Source organism: Salarias fasciatus, chromosome 12 (genome assembly GCF_902148845.1).
Source record: "Salarias fasciatus chromosome 12, fSalaFa1.1, whole genome shotgun sequence".
Lineage (NCBI taxonomy): Eukaryota > Metazoa > Chordata > Actinopteri > Blenniiformes > Blenniidae > Salarias > Salarias fasciatus.
The window spans coordinates 16,472,222-16,485,388 of record NC_043756.1 but is presented as its reverse complement, the minus strand read 5'-3'; the positions used below and the strand labels follow the sequence as shown (position 1 = coordinate 16,485,388).

At 40.0% G+C, this 13,167-nt stretch overlaps 1 protein-coding gene across 3 annotated transcripts in view; it reads right to left on the bottom strand.

The window, feature by feature from the left end:
* grid2 (glutamate receptor, ionotropic, delta 2) overlaps positions 1-13,167 on the bottom strand; it is a 483,103-nt gene that overhangs the window by 301,625 nt on the left and 168,311 nt on the right. The window lies entirely within an intron of this gene.

The following is a 13,167-nucleotide window of genomic DNA, read 5'->3' as shown; positions in this document are numbered from 1 at the left end:
TACCCGCCCTCCTTAAGAATTGAGGAACATTTCAGGCTCTGGGACAGCTGTCTCTGGTTTGTCCTGACCCGGCGAGCTGTGCTCCTGCCTCGTTCAGTCTTCCAACTGCGAGATTTGACATGCTGGACAGCAGCGACATCCTCGACAGTCCCGGTCAACGACGGCTCACTGCAGATCTGTTGAGACCATCTTGTCCTCATGGCACAGGCTACTGAAGGAGGCCCTCTGCCAGACACTTTGCCAAAACTGGACCGACCAACGCGGTTTCACCCCAGGGCACTGCATCTGCCTTTCTGGGCAGGAGCTACCATTTACCACAGCCTGCAAGCCGGAACCGCTCGTCTGCTGGACCTGCTCCACAGTGACCTTCAGCTCTGATCATGGGGGACTCCATTATCAGGGATGTAAGGGCCAGCATGGCGAGCACCGGCAGGGGCTAAGGTATACGGTATTTCAACTAAGCTCCCAGCTCCGCTGTTACAACGTGCTTCAGTTGAAATGTTTTCCGTTAACAGTAGAAAAAATGACAATCAGCAGCAACTGGAGACTTTAAAAGAGGCTTTTAAGCAGCTTTATAGTTCTTTTTTAAGTGTGCTGAAAAACACATTTTTATCTCCTTTATTTTGTCTTCAGGGTCCACGTCAGCTGTAGTCTTGTTTCTGCCTTCTTAACTTTTTCTTTCTGAACAAATTTAACATTTTCTAGGAGCTCAGCAGCTTTTGTATGTAACAGCTTTTATCCACATCATGGAGCCTCACAGTTGCTGCACCAAACAAATTATTTGTCATCCATCTCCATCAATGACTAAGACGTGAAACCACTGAAGGCCGCTGTCAGCAGTGGTCCCATTAATAGGTGAGAGCCCAATTTAAGGCTTGAGATTCATTCGAAAAAAAATGTCTTTTACATACAGGGTGATGTACTGATTGATTGAAGACCCGAAAGGTTGAACTGGCTGGGAAGATATGAAAGTTCTCAACATCAAGAGTCTATACAATAATCCTGCTTCATGTAACTGGAAACCTTTATGGAAGCTCATAATTCTAAGAGAGTTGTAAGTACTTACAGGTGAATACAACCTGAATGGATATTCTGGTTTCTTTCATTCAATCTGATGTTCAGATGATGTTTTAATGGCTATCCACTTGAGTTAGTATTCACACTGGATGTTTCGTTGAATAAATAAGAAAAGTACAACCCTGAATTCATTCATTTTAACAAGTCCAGGACCAAATTGATTTTCCTCTAACTTAGCACACTTCCCCTTTTCTCCCGCATGCCCTTTTCCCCTTTCTTATCACACAGCATAGTGTTTAAACGTGGAATTAAATATTAAAGACATGTGCTTTTGTTTTGGAGTGTCGGGCTGAGTGTCGCTGTGTGTGCCCCTGTGTGTTAAATTATAGATGGTCAGGTTCTCGTAAGGCGTCAATGTTTTTAATAAACATTTGGCTGTGAAGGCCAGGGGACAGGCTTTGCTCTGCTGAATCATTTGGGTGGCAATGGCACCACTGAGACACACACGCTCATCTTCTCGTGCTTGCATGAACACACACACACACAAGCTCGTCAGGCTCTTCTCCCAAACTGCTGATGCTCTTAAAGCAGCTGGCTCTGGGGTACAAGCAGTGACAGTAGCTTTGCTCAGGAGGAACTTGACATGCTCCTCGGTGTGTGTGTGCGAGTGCGTGTGTGTGTGTCTCTATCTAACTTTGCGCAGTGTGTGTCTGTGTTTCGCTCACTGATGTCAACTTTCATCAAGTCAAAGTATTTCTTTCTACTCCTTGAAGCAGAATGTAGACTAAACAAATTTATACCCCATTGTACAGGCGTTTGGCCTGTTGCCTCACTTCAATATGTCACATATTTCTTCCATTTATGTATTTATTTATCTTCTCAGTCGTTGTTCTTAATTCTCTAGATGGGTACTGAGACAGTTGTTGCCGCCACTTTCAGCGACTTGTCCTGGAACAGTTCAGTTCATCTTTTGATTAAGTAACTCTCTTTTTATATGTATAAATATATATTTTACATCCATTTGGGTAATCATGGTGATAAATATCCTAAATCTATGTTGCAAATGAAATTAACTGGAAAAACACTCCTACTTTTTCACAAGTACATGACAAGGGAAACTGAATGCAGTCTAAATTCTCAATCTATATTGAAAAGCATCTTATCTTCCAGTCATTGAACAATAGACTCATAACACTATGTATGACTGTATTTCTTGCTAGCAGTGCAAAAAATCTGGTATTTGCTTTCAGCTTAGAAAAAAAGAAGAAGAAAATAAAACTAAGATACATCTACATCAAAGACACAAAGTATATTTCATAAGAAGTTGTATATTTCATTTACTGTTTGTGCTCTTGGAGCATCATCGACAAACAATACAGGGCAGGCTCACTCGTCACGCTACGCTGCATGTATGAAAAACTGTATTCAACCTCCAGAATGTACACCGTCTGTGAAAACACATAAGCTACTGTCAAGGAAGAAGAAGAGTCGATAAGTTACAGTCGTCTGAGGAACGCTGCGCTTCTCAAAAGGTGATAAAATGCCAGTGAAATAAATGAATCCCCAGTGCAAATTCTTAAATAACTCAGCAGTCAGTCTCGAAACATGAAGGTCAATATAACCGTTCTAATGGGTCAACATTTTGTAATTTAAGTATAAACTTTGCAGGGTAATGGCAGTAACACAGTGCTGTTAGCATTCCAGACACCGAAAGTAATAATGCAACACAAAACTGAATTATTAAGTCAAACTTCAAACTGAGTTTGAAAGTAGCAACCCAGATCCTTATTAAATTTATGGTGTTAAATCAGTTTATTATTTACTTCTGTCTCTACTTGGTTACTTCTGCTGCATATTTATTCAGATGGGTTCGACTGAAATGGCATTTTGCTGAAAAAACATCAATTGTTTGAAAATTTAATTTTTGGAATGACTCAGTGATGAACCCTGTCACAGCTCTCCTGACTCTCCGCACCTCAACAATGCCTCCTACTGTCAAAAAAAACAAAATGTTTGCATCACCTCTGCAAAACCTTTTTTCAGCACATCAGCCAGCTTTTAATAGCTTTCATAAGCTTCAGTATGACTTACTGAGATTAGCTGTCAGTGCGAGCTGCTGAGAATGAAATATGCACTGAACCAAAATTACTGAATTTATCTGTCAACCTTTCAATTTAAAAATCAATACCAAAGTGGAAACAAATGGGAAGAATCAATAATTACAATACATCTTGCTACTACCCGTCACTACTGTTAAATCCAACGTCAAGTGCTGGTCTGTAATTGAAATAAAGTGGTGCTTGATGGATGATATGTCTGCGACGTTGGACCACACCACCTAACAATTAATAATGTGAAATGAAAGCAACTTTCAAGAATGAGCATCTTTTAGGAAAGCTTAATCCTGACTGCAGGGTCAGTGTTGATTAAATTGGCAATATTATGTTCGCATCTGAGGAGTAATCAATGTACAGCTAAAAGAGAGCCAGAAAACTGCGAAAGATAAATGAAGAGCATACGAAACGTCCTGCGGGATAAATGGACGGACATATGAGTCAAAAAGATGTCAGTGATACTCAAATCCACCGAGACGTTCCATTTAGGTGACTTCTGGAACTCACCTGGTGAAAATATGTTCCTCTCCCTTCAGTCTGACACACCCTGTTTGTCTCAATTTACAGACATCAAGTGCAGCCGATAGAATACAGAAAAAAGAAAGACACACAGAGTGTGTGTCGGACTGTAATGCGAGTCATTGGGGAATATACAGCTGCATCAGCCAGAGCAAAGGTGAGTGTGCCATTTCTAGCCTGAGGGCATGATCTCTTTCTTGGGATCTCACACCTCTCTCACGGTTTCTCTCCTCTCTCTTTTGTTGTGACAGTATCTGTTTGGGGCCTTTGTCGCTCTCTCTCTCTAACCAGGGGGCTTTCAAAGTTTGGGAGGATGAAGCCCTGCTCACTGAGCTTGAACCACATCGTCTCCTAAAGTCTCACATGGCACATGCTTTGTCTCATCCCCACAGAGGACTGTTTAGTGAATGCCGGACAACTGTGCCCCAGCTGGGGCAGTCTGGCTCTTTTTTAATTCAAATGCTGCGACTATTACTTAAACGTATGGGTTTTGGATGAAACCCCAGTTCTCAACTGTAATAGTTGTGTCCTCTTTATCTTCTAAAAAAAAATTAAAAGGAGTATCAAATGCTGGAAAAAGGCTCCGTTTTGGCCCAAAAGGAGTCCCACATCTCACTTAAAAGACAACTGCCTTAACCTTAACCATTACAACTGTTCACCAAGGACTAGCCTGAACACAATCCCTGCTCTCAAACTAATGCTGCCCTAAAACTACATCTTATCCTTTAAAGCGTTTAAATCAAAGTGGGAATCTACATTTTGGGCCCCAAAAGGTAGGTCGGACGCTCCAAATGATGTCTGCTTCAACTACCTTTCTGAGAAAGAGAATAATTCAAGACTATACACATCTTAAAGATCTTTATATGTCAAATCATGTAGCTTTGGGACCAGAAAATACTCTAGGAAACACTTTCATGCTCCTGTTAAGCTACCTGCTTTAATAAGAGCAGATAAATCTGTCCCGGGTATCTCCTAATCCCTACCAAACACACAAGCAGCTCTTTGCTTTTCTACAAGAGGAATACCGTAAATATATTGAGTCCATTTTTCTTTATACTTCAAATTATGTGGCTTATGAAAGCCCTTTGAGATATATAAATTGCTGTCATGATCCAAAAATGGCTTGGAAAATGCCTGAACTGTCTGCTTCAGTCTTTCTGCCTGTCCGTCATACTCGCTGCAGCTCTGCCCTGTAGTGCGTTAAAAGGTGGGTAAAGTGAGGCAGGAGGCTGCAGCACATCGCCCTGCATGTTACTGTCTCTGCCGGTGTAGCATTAAATGGTCCGCGTTACCATTATCCCTCTAATGACCTTTTAATATGTCGCTGGTGGTTAAACTCTTGAGACTGGCTCCAAAAAGCTTTGAAGGGATTATTTCAAATTCCACATATGTGTTCACTTTTACTAAGATGAAATCATTAGGTATCAGTATCCCAGCCTAATCCGTCCCAAATCCAGTCTCTAATCTGTTTTCTGTCCATTAACAAAAGTGGCGCAAGACAAAGTAAACATCACAGGAGCTGGAGTTCTAATTATTATTTACTAATCAACAGAGTATGAACACAGACTGAAATTCAAAAGAGGTGGACTGAAGATGAACAATGACTCAATACTGCCAAAATATGAATTCCTTAAAAGAGAATTCTTCAAATTTGACCACATGTTAATTCTTGGTTTCAACCCTTGTCTCATTTTTGGAAATGGAATCCATCGCCAAAGCTTGCTTGTTCGAACAATAACAACAGGGGAGAGCCTTCCTGAAGACCACAGTCCTGCATGTATTTATTGTCCTCCCTGCTCCAAAACACCTGGATCTGATGGATGTGTGATGATGAAGCCCCGCAGAAACCAAATACAATCATCAGACATGTTGAAGTGAGGGCACATTGAAGCTGTGCAGAAATGCGGATCTCCAGGACCAGGACTGGCCGCCCCTGTTTTAGGCTGGACAATCAAAACCTACTGAGAGCATAAAATGAGCAATTTAGGGTAAGAATGACTTAATCTGATATAATTACCATTTTTTATCCTAACATTTGAATTGGTCAGGTAGTATTACTGAGTTTACTGTGGTGTAACAAACTCACAACACAGTATAATTACAGTTTCATGTGTTCGATGAAAAAAACCATTATCAAGAGATATTTTATCATTGTAACATACTGTATGAGTGAAAAAATACTGCAGAATACTTATCATAAAAGCTGAATAGAACAGTCAGGTGAAATGTACTAAGTTGTAAAAGCACGAGCAATAAAAGCAAAAGTAACATTTTACAATTATTCCTTGTACTGCTATTTACACACATTAAATTATGTGCATGAGTCTGTGTGCATGTAGGCTAAAACATTGTTTTAGAAAAACTGTAATAAGAATCTCAGAAATCATTTGCGTAACCCTTGATAAAGAGCATTTGCTCCCTTTTTAAAGAATATTTGTTCAGGATGTAACGGAGGAATCTTAACTGCTGTAAGAAAAAAATATAATCCAGTTTGAGTGGCACAAGAGAAACTCAGTAAACTGTTGTCTAAAAGCAAAATCCTGAGAAGACAAGATAAACAAGAAATTCATCTTTATAGGAATTTTCTCGTACAATGCATCTTTCAGAATATGCTTTCAAATGGCCTTAAATAGTTTGTTTGTGAGAGCAGATATTTTTTACAAAAGATAATTTTACTAATATTATTGATGTGTATAAAAGTCATAGATTGTATTCTGAAAACAAAAAAAAAACCTTTGAGAAGACTTTTCAGGTATTAATTGCTTGATAAGAGTCAGATGTGAGAAAACTGCAAAATACAAAAAAAGGGGAATGAAAGGATAAGATCCAGCAGTATCGATATCAGCAAGACATGGGGAAACTGAAAAAAGCACCGATCAAAGCAGTGAATTACTCACTTGAAATAAAAAGATCAAGTCAGTCGAAAAGACTTTCAGTTTCATGTATTCAGTCTCTGCGCACACACCCACGCAAACACACACACACACACACACACAGCGACTGGGACGTCAAGACAGCATGAATGGCCAGTTCTGGAGCGCAGCTGATGGCAGTCAATACACTGGCACGTCAGGGATAACCACATGGGACAAGGGCGCGCATGTGAAGTGTGAGTGCCACTGCGCTTGTGACCAACTCTTTGTGTGCGTGTTCCAGAGTGTGTCTTTGTGTTGCTGCCGCAGCAAAAAGCGGTCAAGCCGTTGGATTTACTCGATAAGCATTCTGGATGGCTGCTCATGGCTGAAGTCTCCACTTGCACGCACACGTGCACGCACAGATCCGGGCTCCGGAGAGGACGGCAGATCTGGCCATGACACACATGTGCTATGATACCTGGTGTTTCAGCGCAGCAGAGGTTTCGCTGTGTGTAGCCACTCAAATCCAGATAAGTACTTATTGGATTTGTGCCGGTGGGCGTACCGCTATCACACGAGCTGCGCGAACATAAATCTGTAAACACTGTGTCACGTCTACTTTGGACAAAAGAAATGTGGCGCCTTGTGTGTATGGGGCACACCTGACTTCCTGGAGATAATCTATGCATTTTTTTAGGTGAGGCAAAGGCGAGCAGAAGTTATGGCTGAGATTCGAGTAAGTCTACAGAAACTGACTTTGCATCAGAATATCGTCCCCACAAGGCACAGAGACATATTGTGCCTGTGTGTTTATCTCTGGCATGTCGTTGCGACAGTAGCCCACTGAGAGATGGATATGAAGAGTTTGATGCCTGAGGGCGCCGCAGAAAGTTTACTCAGCAAGTCTGCAGTCCACTTCAGTCCTTGCTCTTCTCTCACTTTGTCTTTTTTGTAAACAAGAGGCACATAAAAGATACAGGAGCACAAACAACATGTCATCACTACACAGAAAGGCCTTTTCTACATGTATCTGTGCTGTAAGGCTGCAATGATAAACACTTTATTATCATATCCAGTGCCGTCATCACATGAAAGGAGCTAAATTTGGGTGAACTATTGCTTGTTGTATGAAAACACGTGGATTTCACACATTTTCAACAGCAAGCGGCTCATTATGACTCTGTGACAATTGATGGAGGCTACTTTCTAATAAAGATCAACTTAAAACTAAATTAGAATAGCTTTTGCTTGTTAAAGTAAAAAAGAACACCAAAAACAAATGAAATGTTTTACCTTGAGGTTAGTTTATCCACACAGACGCAAACAACATGAGATGTTTTATTTAGTAAAAGCATTTGATGTGTGAGTCTCTAATTGCCATGAGGGACAGTAAAGCATGAGCAATGTTAATTACTCAGTCAGCCAAAGACGGAGGCTCACCTCTCCGGAACTTGAATGAAGATAACTCGTGAAAACTGTAAATGTTGCGCCAAACTAAAATATCACTTTAATTAGTCCAAAATGTAGTGCATGTCCGCCCGGAGGGAATACAGCACAACACTTTGAGGGCAGCTCTGCGCGATGATAAAAGCACTCAGCTGAGTACGTCTCCTCCTGTCAAAATCAACAGAAGGAACAAACATGCACACGCCGGCACTCGCACACGCATCTTTTGAATCCTTTTCCCACTTGATAAGCATTGAGCATTTTGGCAGCTGCTTAATTATGGCTGCAATCAGACTTCAAGATGAGTCACTTGACTATGTAACTGTGTCTCACTTTATTATGGGATATTGTGAGTAACACTGAAACATGAAAGAAATCAACCGAGACCTGAACTGTGATGAGGACAAAGATCTAAAATAGTCTGAATTAAAAGTTTATCTGCAATTAAACGAAATGTTGAAATCTGAGGTAGCTGTGTCACGGTCGGCCGTCGGTCTGTGATGCAATTAGTCAGCCATATGCTGTTTTATGATCTACCATGTTATAAAAGTTTTAATATTTCATGTACAAACACATTTTGAAAAAAAAAAAAAAAAAAATGACAAGCTTCCAGAACGCAAGTTCAATACTTCTGAAGCTGAAACATAAAACAAAGACATGCATTATGATTAAACAGGACAGCAGCTTCTTTCTCTATAGTTTTTCCAAGAATTTGAAGTGACACAACCTATAAAAAGCATCATATGTAAATCTGAACAAGCTGGGACACAGGGCAAATATGGTAGCCTTGTGAAGTACAATCTGGATTTTTTTCTTCCCATATTAACTTCTTTTTGTATCTCTCTAAAACAAACAAATGTTGTAGAGGCCATTTATTTTTTTCAAAAACAAAAGCACGGTAACTTTTCATACAGTGTGATCTGTCACCTTGATAATTTAGTCATGAAATGTTTCATGGATTGATTGAGTGACCACAACCTACATCTAACATATCGGCAGTTAGATGGGAGGTCCGCTAATAAAAAAAACCTGTGAAACGTCATCTCACTACACCAGTATCTAACTGAAAATCTCACACTAAAGAAGAAAGAAAAAAAAAAGAAGAAAAATAACAATTTCCTCTTGGTTTGTGAGATAATATGGTTTGGCGCCAAGAAATGATAATCTCCTATCTGAAGAGATGATTTAGTTTTCTGCCTGGCATTTCTCATATCTTATTTCTCTGAAGCAATATGCCTGTCGATGTTAGATTAAAAAGAACTACTGATGGATATCTGTTTATAGGTGAGCACATACCATTTCTATGCAATGTCTGATCTTCACCCACGCTTCAAATGTTTGCATGTGTGCGTGTGGGAGCAGCGACAGTGCGAGCAGACATGCGGGGACTTTGATGGATCTGTTATAATACATTTGATGGATGAAAAGATTATCACCGGTGGCACAGGCATTCGACGGCTCTGCATGAGTGTGTTTTTTCCAATTCATACAAATAATGCCCTGACAATACACTCACTAACCCAGGAAACATATCCGTCTCTCCGCACTTCTCCTCCCTTATCTCGCTGTAACCACCTCATTTCTCTCATCCGTACACCTGACCTTATTTGTCAATGTTGCTTTTTGTGTGTGTGTGTGTGTGTGTGTGTGTGTGTGTGTGTGTGTGTGTGTGTGTGTGCCTGCATCCACACTTTGTTTACTGTGTGACAACCCTCCAGCAAACCATCAAAACAATACAGTGGTCTCAAAGCTATTAATGAGATTCAACTGTCACTGGCTTCACTGATAGACCGGTTGTTCATTTCCTTAACGGTGATACAAACGCTGCCGATCGTCAACACGCCGCTGACTGTGGGCCTCATTGTCTCAGAGGTCGTCTCTCTGACTGCCTGGCTAAATGAACGGCTGACTGAGGCAAGTGCAATCTCAGACACATCAGGAAGTGTGAAAGGTGAAAAGATGCAGTGACAAAAGCGGAATGGAAGCATCTATCTTCTCCGCCCGACGCTCAGGAGTGTGGTTTTTGCAGCTTCGAGGGAAAGTCTCAGGTTGTGAGTAAGCATAATGGGCTGACTGTGGAGCTATTATTGTAGTGAAAACTACATCTATCTACACAGTCACAGCATTTTTCTTAAAGATAATCTATATCCCTGAAATGATTAAATATCCAGATGAAGCTGTGTTGGTTAATGAGGTTAAGGCATGCAGGATGAAGCATGATACTTCGTGACGTAAAGGGTTTATCTCACTGGTCTGGCAGTTACTTGCAATATTTACCCATTTTCACATGAGGCAACATTTGTGCGCACCACTGTAAGACAGAGTGGTTCTTCTGCGTCCTTCTGGAAATGGATGAAACTGATTTATGTTTTTTTTTGTTTTTTTTCTCACGTATTTACTTTTATCTGCTTTGTCACACACATCTTATAAACATTGGTAGCATGTAAAGCAAGGCTGTTTCAAGTTTCAACAAGAATAAATGTCATATAAAAAAATGATATGGAAGAACCTCCAGGCTAAAAGTCTTCAGTGCATACGAAATGCAAACCAAAGATTTGCTTTGTTGTTGCCTCAAAACAAAGAAGTCTACAAACATAATTTTAATATGATTGCAGATGCACTGAGACACGTTTCTTTTGATTTAATACAAACCAAAGAACTTTATCCTGCCCTTCACAATCACAACTTGGAGCCCAAACCAGTCCAAACCACAACCCCGGTTCAACCCTCAGCCCTATAGAGGCAAACTGAACCTCAACAATACATAAACTGCTGTTAGATCATCTAAAAGTGTGGTCTACTCCGGTGCTTCAATCCCAGCAAAGACATAGAATATTGCACACAAGTACACACCCATCCACACACACATGTTCACACACACATGCGCAGAGTGTAATTTTTTAAATGTCTTGTTTGGATGGCAGTCAAACACTTCCACTGAACTGTAAATTGTGTATGTTTGTGTGTGTGAGTGAGTGAATGACATGTAAACCATGTCCATATGATTCAAACACACTGTATGAGTAAAATCCATTTACTATTTCTTCATAACTTTGTTTTTCTGCCTCTCTGAACGACGCTCATCAAATACAGCAGATCTGACACACAACATTTTGTCATGTCACGCTCCCATTTTGACCACGTCACATTTGATTTCGGCTGTCTCATGTTCCATCAAGTCTGTTTATCTCTTTTGTTGTGACTGATACTTGAAACTCTTCAGTCTTGATTCAGGTTTGTCCAAACACACAGCCTCGTGAGTGTGTCTGTTTTTTTTTCATGAGTTTCTCTAGAGAGAAAATCTGTCAATTGCTACAAGCTCTCCTTTTTAAGTCCAGTGATAGATCAGCATCAGCATAAAAAGGATGTTAACTTCAAAATGATGTCTTACTGTCTGTTTCTGATATTTGCCATAGCATTTGATGCAGCATGAATCTTTTTTTTTTTTGTTCTTAGAGTTCAGTTTGATTTTATTGTGTCACAAGATATTTTTCAAACAGGGTGAGTGACCAGCTAAGGGTGATGAACTCATGTTCTTAGTATTGATGCGAGTGACTCTCATCAATAGGAATTATGCTTTATGCAGAGAGATTGAACGCTTTGATTGAAGCTTACACACAGTCTTTTGCAGCTGTAATGTAGAAAAAGATGCTTGTGGCAATGCCACTGAAACATGCACATTTAAATGATATGGCAACCTCACTGTGTCAGATATGTACAGTTTTTTTTTGTTTTTTTGTTTTTTTTTGTTTACAACAGTTAAATGATGCCCAGTATAAGAAGTGTCTTTGTTTTATAACAGTGCTATAACTGAAATTCGCAACAACACCATTAACTGAAGCCTTAAAATTGCCTGCTCGATTAAATTGCCTCCTTAAGAAAAAAGATAATCAAAAGTTTAACTTTAAAATTATCTATTAATCAAAACCCTACCATAGGAAATTGCATCAAATTGTACAAGTGATTATGTTTGTTTTGTTATCGACAACCTCAGAAGTGTCTTCGTCTAACAGTGGTGCTCTAAAGCAAGGCTGTGGGGAAGAAAGGAACACATAACCGTACACAAAATTTCTTAGATAATCTTATCGCTACCTTCTATAATTTGCTAATTCAATTATGTGGCACTGACTTCAAATTACTATTAGCAAAGAATAGATACAAATCTGTAATAGCTTATGCCTTCCATTGCTATGCCGCATTAATCTCATTCTACCCGTCTTTTTTTTTTTTTTTTTTTTTCAGAAGCAAGCATGAAAGAGGACAAAACATTGGAATTATACATTCAAGGGAAGGTTTGGTCCTCATGTAAGAAACTGGCAACAGTATCCATGTTGTGTATTTTGCTGAGTGAGGTCAATGCTGGGAGCCTTAAATCTTTAAAAATAACTTTAAACAGGAGGTCAAAACGCAGTGTGGCTGGAGCAGAGGTAACACACACGCTTCACCTGACTGAACAGGTTCACTCTTCACGTCCTTTGCCGCCACAGTCTATACAATGTCAATTATGTTCATCAAAACAGCCACACTACCTGTCAGACTATATAGTAAAGGAGGCCAATGCAGCACCATCGATCAAACTCTGCTCATCTGGCTGTTTCCTGTTTGTCCCTCTTTACTTTTATCTGCGCCTTTACTTACTGTGGCATAGCACTGCCCTCTCTGGCTGACAAGCACATTTCAGCCAATAACATCTGATAGGCTCGAATCCAGGGAGGGTTAGTGACGGTCACAGTACCAAGCAAAATAAACCTTCAACGGAATACTTTGGGGGGAAAAAAACAAAAACAAAAACAAACATACCAGTGATCATCACTTGGCAGTGGGGTTTGATTTAGAAAAAATGTGAAACTGAGGTGTCTTTATGATAAACAAACCCACACACACTCATGCTTGCTCTTTCAGCGTGCTTGTGCATATCGCTTACCTTTGTCAGGTAGAAGTGACACCAACGTGGAGAGCAGACATGAAAGAGAAAGAATAAGAAATGCATAAGCTGAGGAGCATTCATATTCAGGTACACCACTGAGCAAGAATGAAAGAAAATCGCAAGATGTGAATACAATACCAGAAATGCACAAAACACAATATTATGAGAATAAAAAAAAAACCTTTCGATCGCTGATGTGCTAAGATAAGATCCACAATGTAATCAATGTCCTCTCTCGAGACAAAATTTCCATGAGGCCAGACCTGTACACACACACTGCTGCTGACCA